At 37.7% G+C, this 9,260-nt stretch overlaps 1 long non-coding RNA gene across 1 annotated transcript in view; it reads right to left on the minus strand.

The window, feature by feature from the left end:
- Nucleotides 1-2,095, minus strand: part of LOC134332950 (uncharacterized) — a 53,723-nt gene extending 51,628 nt beyond the window's left edge. Inside the window, exon 1 of the long non-coding RNA XR_010015322.1 lies at nucleotides 2,008-2,095. This is a non-coding gene — a long non-coding RNA (uncharacterized LOC134332950). The remainder of the gene's footprint in view (nucleotides 1-2,007) is intronic.
- Nucleotides 2,096-9,260: the final 7,165 nt, after the last annotated feature.

Below are 9,260 nucleotides of genomic sequence, written 5' to 3' on the forward strand. Positions count from 1 at the left end.
GGATCAGTATATCATTTCTCTAATAATTTCATGTGTGATTGAAGTCAAGTCAAGTAAAGTTAGTTCTCTAAGTCCTATCCATGTCCTTATAATTTTGACTCAAAACACAGCTGTCTCTGTTTGTAATATATTTTTTGTTTTGTACAGTGAAAACAAACAATTGTTGTCTACATATTTATATAACTTGCTTGAGAACATATGGTGCTCTGCCAAAGCCACGCCATGCTGCTTTGTTTACATTTGACACGGTGGCCAGAAGAAAAGGTGTTGTGAGTTGTGTTCATGAATATAAACATTTATCTTGATGCTTTAAACAAAACCAGGTTTCAGACTGTAGCTCACTATCCCACCCCAAGTTAAAGGATGAGGGAATTCTAAGAAATGTGAATCTAGTAAATGACCAAGAAAGAGGTTCTCTGTTCACACAGGTATTCTGCCAGTAATTTTGAAAGACTGCAAATTGATATACGAATTGCCAAAAAGCCAATAAGTAATAGTGCTTAAAGATTAGAAGAGCAGTATAATTTGGAAAGGCCTCAGACTGAAGGAAAAAGCATTAACAGAAATAAAAGGGATTAATACAACTACTGATATACAGTGCAAAACACACTTGAAGTAAATTAAATCACACATCAACCAAAATAAAAACCAAATAGTGCCAGGACTAAGCGACACACCTTAGTGATACAGTCCAACTATTAATATAGACCCACCACTCTGGCTCAGGCCTAATGGTCTTGACTAATTGCTGCTCGTAAACATTATTAAACGATCATACACACTGATTTATAGTTTGGCTTCTTAAAACACATTATAAACAATAAGCAATGAAGCTCAAAAACAACAAAACAGTACACAAGAAAACAACTGATTCCAAAATTCTCAAATTCTGTAAAAACAGCAGCTATTAGTATCTGCCAGACAGGGCAAGACTTGCTAACAAAACCATTTCATGTGTAAGGCCTACCTGTTTGTTAGTGCTAATTACTTTGGTACTTTAAAGAGTATAGGTTGTTCTAAAAGCACTTGTCCTCAAGCCCACAATAAACCAAAACATAAATTGGTGAGGATTTACTGTATGAAGCAAAACCAGGTTTTAAGTTGTAGCTCACTATAACACCCTCCAGTTAAAGGATGAGGGAATTCTAAGAAATGTGGATCTAGTAAATGCCAAGAAAGAGGTTCTCTGTTCACACAGGAATTTTACCAGTAATTTTGGAAGACTGCAAATTGATATATGAATTGTTTATTACAAATCTGGTATATAAATAAAACACACAAAACTTTCTGATCAATAGTGCTTAAAGATTTAAAGAGCAGTATAATTTGGAAAGGCCTCAGAGTAAAGGAAAGACCATTCATTGAAATAAAGAAATAAAAGGGATTAATAAAACAATGGATTTACAGTGCAAAATACATTTAAAGTAAACATATCACACATCACACATCAACCAAAATAAAAACCAAATAGTGCCAGGACTAAGCGACACACCTTAGTGATACAGTCCAACTATTAATACAGACCCACCACTCTGGCTCAGGCCTAATGGTCTTGACTAACTGCTGCTCATAAACACTATTAAACAACCATACCTACTGATTTATACAGTTTGGCTTTTTAAAATCCATTACAAACAATAAGCAATCAAAAAGCAATAAATCCTGCTCAAAAACTGTAAAAACAGCAGCTATTAGCATGTACCAGACAGGGCAAGACATGCTAACAAAACCATCTCATGTGTGAGGCCTACCTGTTAGTGCTGGTTACTCTGGTCATTTAAAGATGATAGGTTGTTCTAAAAGCACTTGTCCTCAACCACACAATTAACCAAAACATAAATTGGTGAGTATTTACTGTATAAAGCAACAAATATGCTAAGTTTTATTCAGTAAGTAGAAAAAAAGCACAAATAGCATATTGGCTCTTACATATACAACAGTACACACTGAATAGTTAAAACAGCAAGCTGCTAAAATGCTTAATAAAACGAACAAGCATCGACTTACATTAAACTGCTGCAATGTCCAGCTCCACAACCAATCTTCCACAGATTTAGGGTAATTAGGATGTTAAAACAGGTAAACTCCAAAGATTAAAACCATTCATTGCAAACAATCATTCATATAAGCGCGGCAAACCGTGAGGTAAAAAGGCGCTATGTTTTGTTTTTGTTTTTTTTTAAAGGGCAACGTACTTTTAAAGGGGTAACCGCATTACTGTACAGCTAAATTTACTGTAACAACATGAGTGGGTCCCACTCGTCACACCAGAAGCTACTGCCTGGATTTTAATGAGAAAACTTTTTGTTCAGGAGTTATTTTAAACGAATCCGAGTCGAGTCAGGAATCATCAGAGACGAATTGTAGTCAAGTCTGAAGTCTATTTGTAAGTGAGACTCGGACTCGAATCTCTGACTCGAGTCTTCATCTCCAGTTCATAACAGAGCGCGCGCTGTACCCTGATTGGTGCGCGTGCTTCCCGCTTTTTTCATTTAGACGTTAGGTTTTCATGAACACAAGCTAAAAGAAACAGCGGATTTCAGATAATGTAGCTGAGTAAAAGAAAGATTATTATTTTATTTATTAGGATTTTAACATCATGTTTTACACTTTGGTTACATTTATGACAGAAACAGTAGTTACTGGTTATTAGTTCACAAAGTTTAATGTCAAACACAGTCATGGATAATTTTCTCCAATTTTCTAAAATTTTCTCCATTACCAGGGGTGCACAGGTGGAGCCTACTTTAATCTACCTGGTTTGATCAGGTGTGTTCAGTTTTACACCACCAGCTCTGTACTACAGAGATCTGTTTATGCTGGTGAAGTAGTATGCCCATATTCTCAGATAAATACAGATCAGTCAGGTCACTCAGGTAAACCCATAATCAGAAGCTGTTAAAACTGTAATGATCTGATTTGTAATTAGCTGGCTGGGGTTAAGACGGGTCAGGTTTAACCAAGAAACAAAGGATGCAAGGGAGAAATACCTCAAAAATGGGACCAATCCCTTGCTGAGCTACGACCTCCCCCAGCTACATTTAGGAGACGCTTTTATCCAAAGCGACTTCCAATTACGACTGATACAGCTTGAGCAATTGAGGTTTAAGGGCCTTGCTCAGAAGCCCAACAATGGTAATGTGGCAGTGGTTGGGCTTGAACTGGTAACCTTCTGAGTACTAGTCCAGTACCTTAACAGTTGAGCTACAACTGCCCTTTTTAAGACCTACGAAAGGTGAACAAATTAAAGCCTTCAGATCAGATGGAATCTCCAATTCACCTCACCATGCTGGAGACAGTCTTTGGACTGTGCGAGGAAACCGGAGCTCCTTGAGGAAACCCAGGGAGAACATGCAAACTCTACACAGAAGGAACGCAGACCACCCCACCTGAGGATGAAACCCAGGACCTTCTTGCTGTGAGGCGACAGTGCTACCCACCAAGCCACCGCGCCACTCATAAAAGTAAGATATTTAACTTTGAAATGTAGTAAAGGCAAAGTAAAACGTTTCCCAAAATAGAAATACTTCAGTAAAGACATGAAAAAACTACTTAAGTACAGTAAGGAATTATATTTACTTATTATATATTATATTTGTTACTATCCACCACTGCTAATATCACCTTGTTTAGCAGTGGGTACAGTGTTTCTACCATAAAACAAGGCCATAATCTCAATGTAATATTTAGATATGCTTAAAATGCCCCCCTTCCCCCAATATAGTGATGTTGAAATTATAAACACATTCCACTTACTATCTCTTCATAATGTTAGGATCTGACAGTGTTTACATCAGTTTATTCCCCCCTAATATTCAATTCAATTCATCACATGAAAATCTTCTTCCTCTTAAAGCTTCTTTGAGCGTCCAAAAAGGTGGAAATCAGATGGAGCTAAATCCGGACTATAATCGCTCTCTCAGTCTCTCCAGTTACTTCTCTTCCTGCCCTCACCATTTCCGATGAAAATATAAAGGTGCGGAAACATTTTAAAGATTCCCTAGATTCCTCTGATTCCCTAGATTTGTGTGTAGTGTTCCTGTAGAAACTTGGTGACAGCTTGACTCTGACAGTATGATTTAAAAACAACTTTTAGAAAAATGCAGGCTAATTTATAGCAAAAAAATATATTTGGACACTAGAAAGAATCAGTAACGACAATGCCATAGCTCTTAAATACCTTTATTCATTCCGCCCATTCATAGATCACATATATAGTTAAATTTTTCTCTTAAAGTATTTGTTTGGGACTAGCAACTTGCAGCCAGCGCTCGCTGCTGTCCTTTTCATATACAGATGAACTATACACAACATATACATACATTGCAATATCGGTATAAATAGTTTAGCTCGATATATAGAGATTAAAACCATAGTAATAAAAACATTAAACAGTTTATGCACATCCAGTTGCAATACAATGCTGTAATACTCTGTAGTTGTGTAGCTACTTCTCAATACTTTCTCAGGCTGGAATGATGGATAAAGAATGACAGTTATATTTATGTCTGAATGACATGACCATTAGAAATAATAATTCAGCAAATACCTGGTTCAGTAAAGTCATGACCTGTCTTTTAATACCAATTAAAACAGTCTCTTAACCTACTATATGTAGGCCGTAAAGTGCCCTTTAGTGATCACTGGACCACTGAGGACATCAGGAGGCCTTACTGGGCCAATAAAAACACTTCAATGTTACATAACATAGAATAACAACTAAATAATGTTGTTATTTTCATTATGTTCAGACTGTTCCTACTGAAGTAAGGGGCAAGATTAATACTTTTCCTATATCTTCACTGTTATTTTTTATTGCTTTTCATTCATAAAACAACCAAACAACAATTTAAGCAAAAGAGGTTTTTCTTTTTCTTTTAACTTGTTGTGAGTCTTTATGCATAGTAGCATAAAACAACAACAATAATAGGTAGTTTTTTAGTTGAATCAATTTCCTGAGGCAACTCTCTATATTTTATCATATTTTATCCAGGCTTGGGACCGGCACTAAGAGCACACTCCTGATGGTTAGGCTATTTCAGCCAACCCGACCTTGGACATTAGCCAATCATTTCAACTCTGGATCAGCGGTAGTGGGCTAGATTACGTTACCACTGCACCATCTGAATGCCCTTATTATTATTAGTAGTAGTAGTATTCAGTACATACTAAGTACAGTGTATCACAAAAGTGAGTACACCCCTCACATTTCTGCAAATATTTCATTATATCTTTTCATGGGACAACACTATAGACATGAAACTTGGATATAACTTAGAGTAGTCAGTGTACAACTTGTATAGCAGAGTAGATTTACTGTCTTCTGAAAATAACTCAACACACAGCCATTAATTTCTAAATAGCTGGCAACATAAGTGAGTACACCCCACAGTGAACATGTCCAAATTGTGCCCAAATGTGTCGTTGTCCCTCCATGGTGTCATGTGTCAAGGTCCCAGGTGTAAATGGGGAGCAGGGCTGTTAAATTTGGTGTTTTGGGTACAATTCTCTCATACTGGCCACTGGATATTCAACATGGCACCTCATGGCAAAGAACTCTCTGAGGATGTGAGAAATAGAATTGTTGCTCTCCACAAAGATGGCCTGGGCTATAAGAAGATTGCTAACACCCTGAAACTGAGCTACAGCATGGTGGCCAAGGTCATACAGCGGTTTTCCAGGACAGGTTCCACTCGGAACAGGCTTCGCCAGGGTCGACCAAAGAAGTTGAGTCCACGTGTTCGGCGTCATATCCAGAGGTTGGCTTTAAAAAATAGACTCATGAGTGCTGCCAGCATTGCTGCAGAGGTTGAAGACGTGGGAGGTCAGCCTGTCAGTGCTCAGACCATACGCCGCACACTGCATCAACTCGGTCTGCATGGTCGTCATCCCAGAAGGAAGCTGACGCACAAGAAAGCCAGCAAACAGTTTGCTGAAAACAAGCAGTCCAAGAACATGGATTACTGGAATGCCCTGTGGTCTGACGAGACCAAGATAAACTTGTTTGGCTCAGATGGTGTCCAGCATGTGTGGCGGCGCCCTGGTGAGAAGTACCAAGACAACTGTATCTTGCCTACAGTCAAGCATGGTGGTGGTAGCATCATGGTCTTGGGCTGCATGAGTGTTGCTGGCACTGGGGAGCTGCAGTTCATTGAGGGAAACATGAATTCCAACATGTACTGTGACATTCTGAAACAGAGCATGATCCCCTCCCTTCAAAAACTGGGCCTCATGGTAGTTTTCCAACAGGATAACGACCCCAAACACAACCTCCAAGATGACAACTGCCTTGCTGAGGAAGCTGAAGGTAAAGGTGATGGACTAAACCCAATTGAGCACCTGTGGCGCATCCTCAAGTGGAAGGTGGAGGAGTTCAAGGTGTCTAACATCCACCAGCTCCGTGATGTCATCATGGAAGAGGATTCCAGTAGCAACCTGTGCAGCTCTGGTGAATTCCATGCCCAGGAGGGTTAAGGCAGTGCTGGATAATAATGGTGGTCACACAAAATATTGACACTTTGGGCACAATTTGGACATGTTCACTGTGGGGTGTACTCACTTATGTTGCCAGCTATTTAGACATTAATGGCTGTGTGTTGAGTTATTTTCAGAAGACAGTAAATCTACACTGCTATACAAGTTGTACACTGACTACTCTAAGTTATATCCAAGTTTCATGTCTATAGTGTTGTCCCATGAAAAGATATAATGAAATATTTGCAGAAATGTGAGGGGTGTACTCACTTCTGTGATACACTGTATATGTTAAATAACACAAGGTAGCAGCAACCTATAAGGTCAAAAATAAAAGTAATAAGTCTAAGTAAATGAGGATGTACAATAAATGTGGTGAACTTTGTGGTGACTGCTCAACTTTACATGAATTGTTTTGGATCTGACCAGATTGGCTGTGTTCGGTCAGTCTAATTACAATTCAATTTAATTACTTTGACAAGGGTGACATGCATTATTCCTCAAACTTTGTTCAGATCATCAAACCTGATGATAATACAAATCTGCCACAAATATGCCATAACAATGACAACCAGGAGGGGGGGGGGGGGGGTACTTTTCCACAGCGCAGAACATTTTTCACAGTTTAGTCACTATCATAAGAAATTGATTACCAGTTAAACAGAATGGAATGAAATAGACCTGCATTGGAAAACAAAAAATCACAACATAATGCAAATAACAACTGACCAAGATTTGAATAATTGATTAGCACTAGGCATGTGCTGATGTTAGAGATCAACATGCAATGTTCAACAATTCACAACACATGCAAAATAGCGTCTTCAACCATTTTTGCCTTCTGGAATCAGTGAGTCTTTTGTGCCCAACAAGGGTTTGTGGTTTCTCTTTATTTCTCTTTCCTCATGGCTGCCTGTTATTCACACCCAGACCTCAGACCATTATGATTTAAAGTCACTTAGGTCTTTACATCTGCCCACATCTGTAACTAGTAACTAACGAATAACTGTCATCAGCCCAACATCTAATATAACCCTGACTGTGACATGTGTTGCCATTCACAGTTTTTCAAAGGGTGGTAAATAATATATTATATTTACCACCTGATTTAATAACACAAAACATTTCTTTACATAATCATACAATATATTTGATATTATTTTAAGTTAATTAATTCATTTTTATCTTGACTAATATTGATGTTCATATTTTACGTGTAGTAGTTAGATTGCTAACATTAAATAAAGGTTGTAGAGGTAGATAACATCTAATCTAGGTGAGTACTAAGCAAAATTAAACTGTGTGACATTTCAAAATACACTCTTATTATTATTATTATATATAATTATATAATTTTGGCTCACTTACAGAAATGAGCCAAAACATTAAGACTATTCCATAAAAAGGCCTATTTTGCAACAACTGTGCACATAGCAGGTCAGAGCTGCTTTGACAATATATTAGGTGGTCATAATGTTTTGGCTCACCAGTGTATATTACATACGGCAAGTTAGGGCTGCCAATGAGGGGCCAACACTGAGAGGCCAACCACTTTTATGGTGTCAAAATGTTTGATGGAATGTTTAAAGTACAGTTACATGATTTTTTTTTATACAGTACGATTATTATATTGTAAACCATAATAGCATGTTTGCCATTCAATATGAGGCAATATCAGCACATGCCTAGTCTGCACAAATAGCAGAATCAGCAGACAAACTAAAACAATGTATTAAACATGATTTACGTAACACAAAACAGAACAATATAGTATTAAAATAAATAAAAGTAGAACACAAATTGGCAACTCAGAGTGGTGTGAAGTTTAGAGGTAAAAAAGTTGCATATTATAAGCAAAAAGAAATACAGTACGGCATCTCTGAGAAACCGCAAAATGAAATACAGTCTGGCATCTCTGAGAAACCGCAAAATGAAATACAGTACGGCATCTCTGAGGGAACGATCATGCAATCAGATCTTCATGTTTACAGGCAACAAAATAAGGAGAAGTAGCTACTTGAGACTCATAAAATAATCGTTACCGTAACGTGGATGCATAATTAGCACCATGGCACAAGCTGTCAGGGATCCAGCCCTGATTTTCCATGGAAGCCTTGTAAAAAGGTAGCTCTGGCAACAAATGGACTGAATTTCTTCAAAGAAATTAAATATCTGTGTGTTCATGACATGAACTTTCACATTCTCCAAGCTGTGCATGTTGGGAAAGAGAAACCAGCGGTATACTTGATGTGAACGTGATGTAGCATGTGCATTCTGTGTTCTGTAAAAACATCATTTCCCAATTATAGCAGTAAAGTTTCACTGGAAACAACCTCACCTGATGATAGACTCTAGTTTATATATGCTATATGACCAAAGTATGTGGACACCCGAAATACGCTTGTTGTGGACAGAAATTATGAGGCTTTATTTTACCTCGTCCCAATTTTAAACTTGAACTTTGCAGATCATCTTAGCCAATAATCTGTAAGTTGATTACTTTGGTAATCTAACCACCACAACTGGAAGTGCTTTTTTAGCTATAAAGCTAAGCACATAATCACAGTATTTGATTTGAGACACAGCTTCTGAAAAATGTACCAACAGTGACTAAAAGCTTTAAGAGGCCAGCAAAATATAAGTTTTAGTCCAATATCTTCATAAATAAAATACTCATTCATTCCATGCCAGTAGGGATGTTTCTTTAGCTGTATGAAAAATCCTGTATGAAAAACCACATCATCAGCTAGCAGCTTTATGTGCACACATCTGCATATGTGCTCATC

The sequence above is a fragment of the Trichomycterus rosablanca genome, chromosome 18 (genome assembly GCF_030014385.1).
Source record: "Trichomycterus rosablanca isolate fTriRos1 chromosome 18, fTriRos1.hap1, whole genome shotgun sequence".
Taxonomy (NCBI): Eukaryota; Metazoa; Chordata; class Actinopteri; order Siluriformes; family Trichomycteridae; genus Trichomycterus; species Trichomycterus rosablanca.